Below are 16,336 nucleotides of genomic sequence, written 5' to 3' on the forward strand. Positions count from 1 at the left end.
TCACTGAAGCAAGCAAGCCTCCCTGTTCACTTCAAGCTGCCTGGCTGCCGGCTGCCATCTTGGCTGGCAGTTAATTTGCATATCGCCCTGATTAGCCAATGGGAAGGGTAGTGGAGGTATGGCTAATTACCATGTTTCTCTTTTATTAGATAGGATAGGTATGGGCTTCCTGCTGTCTCTGACTCCGCCACAGCTCACTGGCTGCTGCCATGGGCTTAAATTAACTGTGGAAGCTAATTAACTCAGAAACTCTGCCCCGGCCCCTTCCTCCAAATTAGCAGCGATGCGAGTATAGCCCTGAACATAATATATTTGAAAAGAGAATACCGAAAAGAGTAGCAACTGCTGCTCCAGCACTGCTCGGTGCCTGGGATGCCATCAGAGGCCCTGACTACAGACAAGGTCACTATAAATGCACTTTGCATTCCACAGTGGGCAGATTTCCGGAAGTGTAGCACGTAAATTAAAATTAATAAAATGAAACACGCAGACATGAAAGTGGTCAGTATATTTCAATTATATAAATAAAGCAAATGGTACGAAAAAGTCTAAAAGACAGAATTCAACTTTTTAGAAACATCTTGTAAACATAAAACCTTGCTTTGTTTATGCAATTAATGTCTGCCCCACCACCCCGTAAGAAGCCCACAAAACTCAATTTATTTCTTGGCAGAAATTAAATACAAATACAAGCAAGTGTAAATAAAGTGTCATAATAGCTCTAAGAATATGATACAGAATTACAGAGACCTTTTAAATCTATTAAAAATTAAAATAGTAAAAAAAAAATACACAACACCTTTTTTTGGGTCAAGATGTTAGAACAGCTGAAACGTCTGGAGCACTTACTCTGAGCCAGGCACTGCTGCAAGCGCTGAGCTGTATTAACCCTTCCCCACACAGCCCTACCAGCTAAGGTACTACAACTGCCCCATTTCACAGATAAGTATACTGAGAAACACAGCCTTGGCAACCTGCCCAAAGCTTGCAATTAGCTGCGATGCTCTTAACCTGTATGTAGTACTGCTTTTCCAGACTGTATCTAGAATCGTACCCTGTGCCTAAGATGGCCAAACACTGAAAGAAGAAAAATGTGGCTGAATTTGGGCTGTAAATAAAAGCCCACAAAACTCAATTTATTTCTTGGCAGAAATTAAATACAAATACAAGCAAGTGTAAATAAAGTGTCATAATAGCTCTGCTGGCTTTTGCAAGCCCTACAAGCACCACTTCGAAGAATGACCGTAATTTATATCTAAAGAAAATTTAAAAGAGAACTAGCTCATCTTCTCCTGACCCTCAAGTTTGGGCTACAGTTACTTAAATTGTTGCTCTGCTTCCAGATTTCCCTCGAGATTCAGATTGTTTCCTAGAAGCATCAGTTGGGGCCTGGCTGAGCAGTGACGAAGGAAAGTGTACCTGACCAAGGCTTGGTCCAGTGGGCCATCTTTCCCAGCACCCTCAAATTCTGGGTGCGCTTGCTTTCTATCAAACACACTGAGGCTGGGGTGACAGTGGGGAAGGGGTGCTGGACAAACCGACAGTTGTCCTCCCCCAGAGCCTATTTCTAGATCTCACGTTCTATAGTTTAGCAAATGAAGATAGACTTTACCATTTAATACAGTAAGACAGTCACATTCAACGAGTCCACAGTAATTCATGGCAGCCCACAGTGTTCACACCCTCCTCCAACCACACTGCACATGTTGTTTATATGATTCACTTAGAAATTAATCACATGCTGCTTAATGGTGCCATGTATTTTTCCCTCTTTTAATGTTATGTTGTGCATGCAATTATATGTCTCATCTCTCCAACTAGTCTGTAAATTGTTTCAAGACTATTTAATGTTGGACATGTTCACTGAGATGATATATAGGGTGTCCCCAAAAAAAGTATGCCCACACTTTGAATAGTTAGAAAGGCAGTGCTTATTATAATACATTTCATTTTCAAAATTGAGCTATCCGCTATTGAAGTGTATATACCTTTTTTGGGACACCCTGTATCACCCTGCATATCAAGGACCTGATATAGCATCTAGCACATGATAAGAGCTCAATAAATAATAGTTATTTTTTTCTTTCAGAGGACCTAACATAGATTTAGGCCTAGGATACATACAAGAAGCTATCAATTAACCATTACAAGTAAAAATTACCACACTGTGGGATGTTGTTGGAAGGCTCTTGAGCAATAATCGCCTAGGACTTAGAAAGAATACTTCGGGCCCCATATGAAATGGCATTCCCAACTGAGCAACAATATTTAAGAGTCCAGAGGGGGCAGTGATGATGAGCACAGGCTTTGGAGTAAGGCAGATCCTGGCTTGAATGTCTACTCCAACTCTTACTAGAAATGTGGCCTTGGCCAAATTAGATCACTCTGTCAACTCCAAATGAAAAGGATAATAGCTGCTACTGTGTTGTGGTAAGAGTGAAAGGAATCAATGTATAGAAAGAACTTGACACAGAACAAATAGTAGTATTTGTTAAGAGCCCAACAATTCTGTGTTCTAGGATTGTGTAGTTCACTATAGGAGAAAGATTAACATGCCCACAACGAAAGAGAAATGAGAACTTGGTTGGTATGACAATCTCCTAGTCCACCAACCCAATCTTCCCACTTTAAGAATTAAGTAGAATAGATAGCATATGTGTGAACATATTTAATGCATATGTTTTCTTAAAAAAATACTTGAAATTCCAGAAAATGCATGTTTGGCTGTTGAAAAGCATGCTTTTCTGGTTAGACAAAGACTAGGTTAGTGGCCTTCAGGGAAATGCAAATTAAAAGCACAATGAGATACTACCATATCCACTAGGATGCCTATAATAAAAAAGACAGGCAATAACAAATGCTGGTGAGGATATAGAGAAAATTTTGAACCCTCAGTTACTACTGATAGGAATATAAAATGGATACGCTCCTTTGGAAAATGGACTGGCAGGTTCTTAAAATTTTAAGAATTACTATTAAAGTTAGCATTAAAGTTACCATATTAGTCAGCAATCCCCCTCTTAGGAATATACCTCCCAAAAATGAAATCATATGACCACACAAAAACTTGTACACAAATGTTCATAATAGCAATATTAATAATAGCCAAACAATGAAAATAACCCAAATGTCCATCAACTGATGAGTGGTTAAACAAAATGTGATATATCATTGTACACTTTAAATGGATTAATTATATGGTAAGTGAATTACATCTCAACAAAATTGTTAATTTAAAAAAGTGGATTAGTGCTATATGAACTAAATGGCTCATTAGTTCACAGAAAGAAAAAAAAACATTAAAGGAACAAAAGTACCACTAACAAAACAGTAAATATTATTTGAAGAGTTTTTTAAAGATATAAGTATATCTCTAAAACATAATTATATTATGTTTATCATAATTATATTATGATAGTTGATTTTTAAAATGTGCTACTCTCAAAAATTGTTAGAAACATACATATATATATATATATATAAGATTTAGACCATAAACCATTTTAAAAGAAAGATAATTTTAAATTGCAAGTTGTTTCTAACTGTTAATTTATATCCTCAAAATCTTGAAATATTTGTGTTTATAAAATTTTTGGACTTTTTCTAATGTGCAAAGGGCTGTAGTTAAGAAATTGAAAAGATAAAGCATGCATGCCAATTATAATTTGTTACGTGATATATCCTAAGGATTGCAACTGGATACTCAGTAATGTAGTGATCAGTGTGTCTTTTTACATTTTTGGTAAAAATAATAGTAATTTTATGGAGTATTCTTTTGGAGGGAGATCCTTATGCATGCTTTCTTCAACTTATATATTGGTAATTACATTCAGTCTTCACAGCATCAATAGTTGACATTTACATTTGAAAATAGTTTTCCTTCTTAAACTACTTTATAATCACATGTCTTTTAAGATTAAATTATTTTATTATTGTTCAAAACACACTTCACTAAATATGTCCAAATATAAATGAAATATTTCCTTATGATTTCTAAAGTGCCAAATTTCAGAAAATACATTTATAAAAGAAATAGATATTGTATAGTAATAATGCTACTTAATTCTGTCATCAAAACAAAATAACTGTGGCAACTTAAAACTTTTAAAAAACTTTATCTGTAAGTCATGCTCAATAGAAACATATTTTAATTGAGATTAAAGTATTTTCAAGATTCACATTTTTATTTTACTCACAGTGCCCTTGTTTAATCTTTTCCTCTCATAAATTTTTATTTGGCATACAACATTTACAGAATGTTACATGCCTCTTAATTTTAGGGTTTGGTTCCTTTTCTATTTTTATAAATTTTTTTAATATGCCACTGAAAAATATTTAGCAGCAGTTGAAAACTATATCTAAAAACATTTAAAGTTGGAGGTAAATTTAAAATGAAAATAATTTTATGTCAACAATACTTCAATAAAGTAATTTTAAAAATTAAATTGAAATAAATTTCAAAATATAGGTTATTGCAATAAACATAGAAAACTTTAAATTTAAAAATTTTACCCAAATGCTATACTTGTTTGAATGACCCCAAATTATTTGTATTTCAAACTGCTTCAGATTTCTTCCACCTCTCTGGTGTTCACCTGGCTATATTCTTGCAAACAAATTAGAGGAAATATATCATTAAACAGTGAATCACACAATTAATATTAACTCTGTGTCTCTTATTCTATAACTTTATATAAAAAATGAAAGATTTAATGTTAAAGAATTCTCTCTGAGAATTGCTTATTCATTAATGGTGGTTTATTTTGTCACCTTATTTAGAAAGCTGGGTTGGTGCCGAAAAAATTCACATGTATCTGGAGGATTTTTCTTAACACTTGCTTCTGATTAAGGATCACAGATCACAGTGAATCAGCAAACATGGGTTTACATGGAGCTTTAGAAAATAGCTTGACTTTCCTTTTTTTTAAGGTATATTTTTTTACTAAATTTATTGGGGTGACATAGGTTGATAAAATTATATAGGTTTGAGGTATACAATTCCATAATGCATCATCTGTATATTGTATTATGTGTTCACCACCTGAAAATAACTTGACTTCAAGGTGATACTTTTTCAAATGAATCATAAAGCAAGTCTTTAAAGGTCAACGAAAAGGTAGAAATTTCAGATTTTCCTCACACCACAATAATTTGGCATATTTTAAAATATTTTTTTTTAGTCAGAGTACTGTAGAAATCTGGAAGCAATTTTGATTTTAAAAGGCAACATCTTCAGCAGCTTAAAAGTTTTTTTTAAAGTATCAATTGAAAGGCATGGGTCATTGGACCTGTTACCCTGAACACTGACAAAGTAATGATAATGCGAAATGCAAAAGTACACACTAGATATAACTTAATTTCATATTTCTGAACATGCATTGTCTATATGAAAATGCATTGAATTTTTGCAACATATTAAAAATGACTATAATTTTTTTATATTTTTCATGGCAAAAAACTTTTAAGAAACTGATTTTTTATATATGTTATTGAGAGATAGCATGTGTAAACCAAACTGGAGTCCTCAAATTACTTAAATAAACTGATTTATAATTACTAAATGGAAAAAAAATAGAGTTTGGATGACTATTTTAAACATGTTTTAAAAAGCTCACATTATATTAATATATATGTATAATATATAACAATAAATTTCTAACAATAAATTTAGGCCAGCAATGTCAGTGGAATGAATTCCTTTAACAGATGTAAAGGTCTTGATGACAGTTATTTTCCAGGTCTAGGGTCCCGCAATCACATCTCTGAAAGGTTTTCTGCATGAAGTGTTTGAAGAAGTGGTGGACGTGTCACTGATCTCTGAGCTCCATTCCGGGTCTCCTTAAAGGCAGAGGTGGGGCGAAGAGGAGAGGAGAAAAGGTAATGCTGATAAGGGAATCTGAATCAAATGTTGTCGCATGCTAGAAATGATTAGATGCCCTTGTCATGGAGCTGTTACAGAGGCCCAGGGTGGAAGAGGGAAACAAGAGGTCAAGTGTGGGCACATGAGTAAAAATATGTGTGCTGTATAGCGGAGGGAAACTAAATCCTTAATCTACTCCTAAATCCTCTCTCCTTTTCATTTTTAAATATCCTTTGGTCCTGTGATGGGAAGAATGGAGGTGGATCTTGTTGCTATTTATTCACACGTATCGGGTTTAGCTACACAATATGTTTGTAATTAAAATAAGAGCTTTAGCAAGAATATTCTGTTCCCTTTTTTTTTGAGGTGTTCACAGAGCACAGGCTTGCGGCCATGCTACCGACCAGAACTTCATTATGCAATGCCTATTTTTAAATGTCTATACCTTATCACCATAGTTACTTTTGGTGGGAGGCATGTCTTATACATTCACTCAGTAACTATGCATTGAGTACCTGCTACGGCCAGGCCCTGTTCTAGGCAGTGAACAAACACACCAAAATCCTTGCTCTCATGGAGTTGGCATAATGATAGCAAAAACAGGCATTAGAGAAAATGAAATGACTAAATTGGGTACCATGTTTCTTTGATTGTAATACTACATAATTTTTCACATTTTAACATATTGCAAATTAGTATACATTTTAAAATTGATGGTTAGCCATATCTTACGTGGTGATTTCTTTCTTTATGGTGGGCCATAAAATAATTATATAAACCACCAGTGATAGCATGTAGGGTTCAACAAAATACAGTAGAGAATAAGCATGTAATAAATACGTTCAGAGAAGAAGAATAGAGAATGGAATATTGTAATTTCTAACAGAGTGGCCAGGGACAGCCTCACTGAGAAGGTGCCATTGGAGCCCAGACTTAACAGATGACGGAACATGATCTGCAGAGCATCCCCTGCAGCAGAAACTGCAAATGCAGATGCCCTGAGATGGGACAGTGCGTGGTCATGCTTTTGGAAATACGAGTCCATGCCTCCTGGGTAGTTGGTACTACACCAAGGACATGTGGGGAAGTGGGCCAGTATGGGGGCCTTCTCTCTGCCATATCTGTGCTGAACCCTGGAATGAACACTAGTTATCATCTCTTTCTGCCGAAGCTCTTACTTAACAAGATGTCCTACTGGCACCTCCGTCTCAATTTGTCTAAAACAAATGTCCTTCTCACCCCAACTTGCTCTTGCTCCAGTGTTCCCAGCGTTGAAGAGAATCACACCGAACCCTAAGCCATTGCCATAACAAATCAGGCTCTGAATCTTGTGGATTCAGGCAATTCTCTCTTTGAAATATCCCTCCAACCACTCTCTTGTCTTCATCCTCATTGATTGTTTAAAAAACAAACAAACAAACAAAAAACCTGATTATACCAAGAACCAGAAAAATCACAAAATGCTCAATAAGCAATTATAAATTTTCTTGAAACAAATAAAAATATAGAAAATGTAAGCAGAAGAGTAGAAATTACAACATAAATAAAAAACTCAATGGATACATTATATAGTGGAATAGAGATTACAGGGGATGAATTCAGTAAATTTGTGGATAGATCAATATAATTTACTCATGTTAAATAATAGAAAGAAAAATGGAGTGATGGGGGTGGAAATGAACAGTCTTGCAGATCTGTAGGACAGTGAAAAAAGAACTAATAATTATGTCATTGGAGTCCCAGAATGAGAGGAGAGGGCCTGCAAAAGTATTCAATGAAAACTTCCCAAATTTGGAGAAAGACATAAATATATACATTCAAGAGGCTGAACCCCAACTAGAATAAGCCCCCCCAAAAAATTCACACCAAGATATATCAATATTAAACTTCTGAAAACTAAAGGCAAAGAAAAAATCTTAAAAGTATCCAGAGAAAATGACAGGGGATTTTATCATCTGAAACCACAGAGACAGAGCATGTGGAACAATATTTTTCAAGCACCAAAAGAAAAGACATGTCAACAGCAAATTCTGTGCCCAGCGGAAATATTCTTCAATATCAAAGGAGAAATAAAGACATTTTCAGATGAAGAAAAACTAAGAACATTTATTGCTAGCAAACCTACCCTTAAAGAATGATGTAAGGAAGTTTTCTATACAGAAAGGAAATGAAAATAGGAGACCTGGGATTTCAGAAAGAGAAAACAGAACATGGGAATGAGTAAAAAATAGCTAACAGGCAAAATAGGCAAATATAAAAGATTCTTCTTATTCTTATGAGTTTCTTATATCACATTTGATATTTGAAGCAAAATCATAAAACCATCTATGTGGTGATCCATGTATGTAAAGGATATAAAAATAATTTTATCGAAAAAGTAGGGAGGTAAAGTAACCTAATTGGGAGTAAACTTTCTATACTTCACTTGAACTGGTAAAACATAAGTTGATACCAATAGACTATGATAGATTACACATGCATATTGTAATACGGGAAGCAACCAAGAAAAGTACACAAAATTATGTACTCCAAAATACTATACATAAATCAAGATGGAATAAATGAATGAATAAATGGACATTAGTTCTCAAGAATAAGTAATTTTTTTTTGAAGCTTGATTTCAAGAAAAGTTATGGCACATAAATTTTTAAACCATCACCATTACATGTGACAATAATAAAAAAAGATTTTTTTTGTAAATCATTGAATTAGGTGATTAAAATTTTTAATCATGAAAAAGTATAAAATTTGTGTAAATGAAAAATAAAACCAGTCTGTGACAAAAGCAGAAAATGTTGTCATTTCATTATCAAGATCATGTCCTGATCCCACCATTTCATTCCTGTTACTTTTGTATTTTAATTTACTTCCTCTAACTCGATCCAAAGCAGCTGTTTTCCCACAAGTAGTCTTATCTTGTTCAGCACGGAGAATAAAACGGGGTTAAAAATGCAACCAGATACAGCCTCCATCTCCATGAAGGTTCAGGTCAGAGGGGCTACGCGCAGTGCCAGAAGCTCATAAAGTAGGTTTGAAGGCAGGATTATCTTGTTCTCTCAAGACAGAAATCATTAGAACAAGGTGGAGGGCTACAGCCCACAGACAACTCCACAGCGAGCGGACACCAGACCTCTTTCACTGTCCTTGGCTGTGATGAACTCTTCAAAGAGGGAGGCATGTGGGCCCTGGCTGGGGTCAGTTCTGCTGCTCCTCACCCACTGACCTCTGGTCCAAGCAGACAAAGGGACACGGCCTCTTAGATCAAAGCCCCAGCTTTGACTCACTGCTTCCTTGACTCTCCTGCTGAGGAGGCTGAGAGGGTGGCTAAGAGGGAGGGGTAGAGAGGAAAAAGGAAAGGGATTTTAGCACAATGTGAATCATTGCTAAGTCCACAAGAGACACTACATTCTAGCCACACTGGCCAGGTAGCTACAACGGAACCAGCCGGCTGCTTCTGCCACAGACACCAGCAGCTGAGGAGAAACAGCAGGGCTGCCACAGGTAATGAGATGAGCAGAAATTTAGTCTGGAGAGTGACTCTGACCGACAGAACCACTCTCTTAAGGTCTCTCCTTCCAGCAGAAGCCACTGACTTATTCTTCACAACTGTCAAAGCAGAGGTCAGAAGGAGGAGAAGGGGCACCTCAGGGCCAGCCCACCGTTTCTCAGAGGTATTTGCTTTCTCCTGCATTGACATCGTGCAACAGCGACTTCCACGCCTTCAGAACAGAGATGGTCACACAGGCCATCTGTTCTGTGATAGAGTCACCAACCATCCCAGTTCACTCAGGGCACCCCTTCCTCTGGTTTAGGACGCTTAGGAAATCTTTTATGCAAAGAAAACTGTGACAGTGGGTCAGCCTAGCTGTGGAAGAGCAAGCCTGCACAGTTGACTGGCTGTATGTGGAAAGGTAACTATCGTGGATGGAATGGTGTCTCCCAAAAGATACCTCTGCATTCTAATTCCCAGATCCTGTGAATGTAATCTTATTTGGGGGGTGGGGGGGAGTCTTTGCAAATGTAATTAAAAATCTTGAGATCATCCTGGATGGGGGAGGAGGCTCAATACACTGACAACTGTCTTTATGAGATGCAGAAGAGGAGAGGACAGAGACACATAGGAGAAGGCGATGTAAAAACCGAGTCAGTCAGGAGTGATGCTAACACTCACCAGAAGTTTAAAGAAGAAAAGAATAGAATCTATCCGAGAGCCTTTGGAGGGTGCATAGGCCTGCCACCACCTTGGTTTTAGGACTGTGGTCTCCGGAACTGTAAGAGAATGAATTGCTGCTGTCTTAAGCCACCCAGTTTGTAGTAATTTTTTTAGGGGAACCAGGGAAACAAATGCAGAGCCCTGTGCTTGCGTGTCTCCCCTGCAACCAGAACAAAGGAAGAGTTTTCTGTGAAGACACTGATGGCCAGCAGGAAAAACAGATAAAAGTATGCAGTCAATTAAGCTAAGAAAGAGCTTTGAGGTAAGTCCTTAGGATTCACCAATGAGTTGAACAGATTGCCTTTTTTCACAAGCAGTGGTTGCATACAAATTTGCATTTGATGAAAAAAGACTGGCCTTGCTCAGATACACATATGCCCCTCAGAACAACACACGGACAGGGTCTTGTTTTCACCCCGTATAGATACAGGCTGAATTTTCATGTTTTAAATTTTCACTCATGAATTAAACTTCCCAAGACAAGTTCCCCAAATTAGAAACTTCTTTTGTGCCTGTTACTAGACAAATGTGGCACATTTGAAGGTGGTATTGACTGACTGGATTCCTATTTCTGGCTCTGGTATTAAATAACTGGTGATCTTGTACCAGTCACTTTGCCTCTTGAGTTCCTGTTTTTATCACCTACAAAATCAGGAGGTTCCACTAAATTATTTCAAAAAGGCTTCCTTATTTTAGTATTCAAGAGATATGGGTCAATAATCAGATTTTAAATGTTAAGTATCTTATTTCCAAATTTTTTAAAAGTCATCTCTCTGTTGCGGACAGATCACGAGAGTTCACATTTTTTTTCTGTTCTAAGGCTTGTGGCCAATCACGAGAATTCTTTAAAAAGACATTAGCTTGTAATAACTTCAAAATGCAATGGGTATTGAATTTTAAAGCGTGCCTTTAACATTTATGTAAAACGTTATTTGTACTCATTCAATAGAAAGTTATCTGGCCACTGGGTAAAGCTAGCAATAAAACCACTGGTTCGCAATGTGTTAAGAATCACATATGAACTTCTCTGGGTGAACTTTCTTTTGTTTCAAGATGAAGGAATCTCCGAGTCTTGCTTCATTGCGTAGAAAATTTAATTTCTTTATATATATTTTCAACAGAATGAGGAGAGTCAGAATATTTTATTCAGCAAAACATTATGCTAAAGACATTACAGTTTATTATTATTGGAATTCTATAAAGGCTAGAAATGAAAAGGCAGAAAAGCAAATGAATGGAATAAGTATGAAAGCTATAATAAAAGAGATGCTACAATTAACATTGAAGCCCATCCTATATAATAAAGAGGTATATGCAAATTGACTGTCACACCCTCGCTCAAGATGGCCGCCCCCATGTGGTTACAAGATGGCCACCACAAGATGGCCAGCAGGGGAGGGCAGTTGGGAGCAAGCAGGCCAGCAGGGGAGGGCAGTTGGGGGGGACCAGGTCTGCAGGGGAGGGAGGGCAGTTGGAGGGGGACCAAGCCTGCAGGGAAGGGCAGTTGGGGTGACTAGGCTGGCATGGGAGGGCAGTTAGGGGCTGAGGGTGGTTGGGGGTGACCAGGCCAGCAGGGGAGGCAGTTGAGGGGGACCAGGCCTGCAGGGGAGCAGTTAGGCGTCGATCAGGCAGGTTAGGGGGCGACCAGGCGCAGGTGGGGACCGTTAGGTGTTGATCAGGCTGGCATGGGAGTGGTTAGGGAGTGATCAGGCTGGCAAGCAGAAGCGGTTAGGGGCAATCAGGCAGACAGGCAGGCAGACGAGCGGTTGGGAGCCAGCAGTCCTGGATTGTGAGAGGGATGTCCAACTGCCCACTGGGATCGGGCCTAAACGGGCAGTGGGACATCCCTCTAGGGGTCCCAGATTGGAGAGGGTGCAAGCTGGGCTGAGGGACACTCCCCCCAACCCCCCGCAGTGCATGAATTTCATGCACCGGGCCTCTAGTTAAAAAATAATTAAAATCACTACAAAGCACATAATATGACAAGTAACTGTTCTAACTCTCCATAGACTATGCCAAACAGAATTATGACTGATCTCAGTAACTATCTGCTACAATCTTCCAAGAGAAGCTAATTACAATTTGTCTGTCTATCTATCTTTTCTTCATGACTTCCCCAGCCCCTGAAGGGTAGAACACATGTCCCCTCTCTAGGTGCCCAAGCACCCTCACCTCCCTCTGTTATCGTTTCACATATAGCTATCTTTTTCTCTCCCATAGGCTGCAGGGTCCTTGGTGTCAGTGGTAGCTTCTGTCTTCTGTGATTGCAACTATCACACTGCTTTGCCCATTACATGTCAGTTGAGTTCAAACAAACCACAGCAAAAGCTTTATTTTCTCTGTTGGACCCTCCTGGGTGCATACTGGGTGCACACTACATAAGCTGACTCACATGAAGATATTGCCACCGTGTCATCTATGAGGTCCTCAAGGACCCCTACTTTTCTGACCTGAGATACATATTTATTATTTTCTCTTGTCCACACTGAAAGATGAATAGATGGGTGTCTCCAGAAAAGCATGATTTTGTCTCACAAGAAAAATGGGTTTAACAAGTCCTAAATTACACCTTACTCTATCCTTCCACCATTCACCAGAATAATGAACAAATAGGTGTGACTACTTTTCCATTTATCATTTTTCTTTCTACATGCCTTACTCCGATGACTTTGGAGTTCATCTGCAAAATGGTTAAACACAAAGAGATAAAGAAAAAGTAAAAAGAAGGTAGGAGGAAGAGAAATTAAGTGCCTCAATAATCTGCATCATAATTAATCCCTGAATAATCAAGATATGAAGCCACAGGAAGCACACGTAATATTGGTTGAAGGAGGAAAAATGAGCCAGTCACCATGGAACTGTGGAGACTAACAGGTCCTCTCCAGGGGACCTCACAGTAGCACAGAATGACTTTACTGGTTTGACGCCTCCTGTGCATTAAGGAGTCTGAGAAACAAAATTTACATTAGGAAAGCAAATGGAGGACTAAGAAATAATCCTTTCTTCCGGTAACTGCTTCTTCTCCACAATTACAGACATCACTGAAGAGAGGAAATAAAACTGAAAATTGCCACAGAAGTTGCCAAAACCCTAGCCAGAATAAAACAAAGTCAGATGGCATAGAAGCCTACAAGCACGGATGACAAATGACTAAATAAAACCAAAGTTTGTCTCACAAGAAGAATGGGTAAAACTTTTAACCAATTAGAGAAACTCCATCATGATCAAATATGAGCCACATAATTATTACATGGAACAGTAAACATTTTAATGATATAATTAGACACAAATGTCAGGTTTTTGTTTTCTTCTTTTTGTGTGCTTGTAGTTTTCTGCTTTCATGGTCAGCAGCCTAATGCAGTGATTTAATTACCTCCAAGTCAGTCAGTTAAGCTCGCTGTCTGCAAACTGCCTTTTCAGAATGCCCTGAACTGACCTGAAGTGAAACTCAAACTCACCCTTTGTGCCCAGGGCTTTCCTGACAACAAAAGAGGTATTGGTTCTCCTTTCCCCAGATACCAGCCCTGGGCTTACTTCCCAGTCCCTTCTCCTCCCCAAGTCTCCTTCCTCTACCCGTTCCTTGCCCTCACTCCACCCTCCCGCTCGTTCCCACCCCCACACACAATGGAAAGGAATGCCAAGTCTGCCCTCCCGTTTCTCTCAGTTATCACAGAAACCAGAGTGTGGGGAATGTGCTCTATTTCTAGGCACATGAAGTCCCACAGTGTCTAACAACTCTGACCTTGGCTACTGCATCCCTGAGAGCGCTGCAGATCTCACAATCACATTCTGGAGTCCTGAGAAACACTGACTAGTGGAAGGAGCTGGGCCACCACACGGCCTCACAAGAGTGAGTCTTAGACCACGAAGCCTTTAGATTCTGCCCCTTTGATTCAGATCCCACTTGACTAAGGAGAAATACCTTCTATAGGAAAGCACTTGGATAGACAGAGATTGAGTCTCTAGTGTGTCTTCATTGGCTTTTCCTCTGCAAACTACACTGCGTAGGATACGCACCAAGGTTAGAGCACATTTGAAATGCCTGATGCTGGGAGGATAGGAACAAGGCTTAGGACCTCCTGCCTCCATTGCTCACACAGGACCCATCCCCTTACCCTTCCACTGCACTCTCCACCACTATGCTGATGCATTCAAGATCTCTATTAGGAGCTCTGGGTGCAAATCTTGGGTATTCCTTTTTAAAACTAGCAATATGTCATCATCCTAAAAAGCTAATGAGATGAGTAACCTGGGGTCATTGGTATAGGAGGTGAGAAAGCCGCATCAAGATTTTTTCTTGAATTATTTGAATATGCTGTGGGATGTGGGTTATTCCTTTCAATGTTTTTTTAATTCAATAGATTTTGTTTCTATTGCCTATGGTCTAAGAAAATATCTAATATGATGGGGCTTTTAACAAATTGATTTTGAAATATTCATAGTTAAGATCCTTGCATGTTAAAAAGTGAGTACTCTGCATAATGGTGAGAGAGAGAGAGAGAGAGAGAGAGAGAGAGAGAATTTTGATAAATTGGCTCATGCAATTGTAGGGCAGCCAGGGGACAGTGGCTGGCTGGAGCCCCAGGAAAGAGCTGATGTTGCAGCTCCAGACTGAAGGCCATCTGAAGGCAGAATTCCCACTTCTTTGGAGGAGGTCAGTTCTTTTCTCTTAAGCCTTCAGCTGATGGGATGAGGCCCAACCACATTATGGAGGGTATCGGCTTCACTGAAAGTCTAGTAATGTAAGTATTAACCTTATCCAAAATATATCTTCTCAGGGACAGCTAGATCGGAGTTTGATCAAACATCAGGGTACCATGGCATAGCCACAGGACAGGTTAAGGACAACTTTACAGAGACGTGATGCTAAGCTGGGTGTTGGTGAGTGAACCATTTTTCCTGGTTTCATCAGGAGAAGGATGGGATGGCCTTCTAGGCAGAGGAGCCAGTGTGAGCAATGCCCAACAGGCATGAGGTGCCTGGTGTAATCGGGGAAGGTGGGCAGGACCAGACTGGCTGGAGGGTATGTGGAGGTGAGAGGGAAGGGAGTGAGACTGGAAAGCTAGGCAAGCCAGAAGAGTCTGAATGCTGATCCTTTCAATATTATTTTCATTTATTTTTTGCACATTTATTTATTCATTGATTTTTTTAAACAAAAGTAATGTGTGCTACTTGTACAAATTGGTATCTCTTTTAAGTTTAATTCTTTTGTAAGCTAAAGGTGGCCCAAAAGGTTAAAATTCACTGCCCTGTCACCTAAGATCAGGGCAGCACCAATTTCTCCTTGTTTAACCCAGAAAAACATACGTTTCTGTACTTGCCTTAGAAGTCATTACAATACCTTCTCTCACTGAAATAGTAGAAGAAGAAAAAAACAGATGAATGCTGAGCAGTGCTTTGAAGAAAGAGCTTGCAAGATGTTATATTTGGAGCTAAGTTTATGCAAGTTCTTATTAAAGAGCCAGAGTTTACCTCCTTAAATAGCTAATAAAAACAGTTATACAACAGTTCATAATCATGCACAAAATAAATGTTACCTCGTACCGCAATAACAATTCCAATGCAATTGAAAACAGCCATATTTGTTTTAAATTATTTGACTATAAATACAGTTCTGAGCTATTTTCAACATTTTAAACCATTTTACTGAAATAAAATAATTGTGTTGGAAGTGCCCCTAGGAACCCATCCTGCTATTATTTGCTTACATCCATATTAATGGAATAAGAACCCATTACAGAAAAATAGATTTTACCACTTTCATCAATCGCTTAAATAATCCCCACAGAAATATAGGCCTTTGTTTCACTTCTCCCAACTAAGCTGTGCCATAGCTTAAATCCCTTACCTCTTTTTATCAGGAATTAATAGAGACTGAGTATATCGATCTGCATCCTCTGTAACAAGAATGCCATGTCTGACTGCTCCTAAAGAACAATGCATGCTAGCCAATTGCTTAGTGATGATGTTCCCTTCTAACCATCTTCCTCTGACAGTGTCTTTTTCATAAATGAAGAAACTGAGCCACTGCAGCAAGTCAGCTTACACCAGCCAGTCCAGCAAGTCTCTTTGGAGAACACAAGTTTGTGTCTTTAGTCTCTAAGCATCTTTTCTCACAGATTGCCTGTGATTGAAACAAGAAGACAAGACGGGAAACTGTAACTGAGAATGAGCACTACTTCTGGGCTGGCTGTGGAGACCTGGGATGATGCCTCCAGGGAACAAATATAATGGAAGAGTGTTGGGGAAATGCCGGGCACTG

This window comes from Myotis brandtii, unplaced genomic scaffold, assembly GCF_000412655.1.
Source record: "Myotis brandtii unplaced genomic scaffold, ASM41265v1 scaffold123, whole genome shotgun sequence".
NCBI lineage: Eukaryota > Metazoa > Chordata > Mammalia > Chiroptera > Vespertilionidae > Myotis > Myotis brandtii.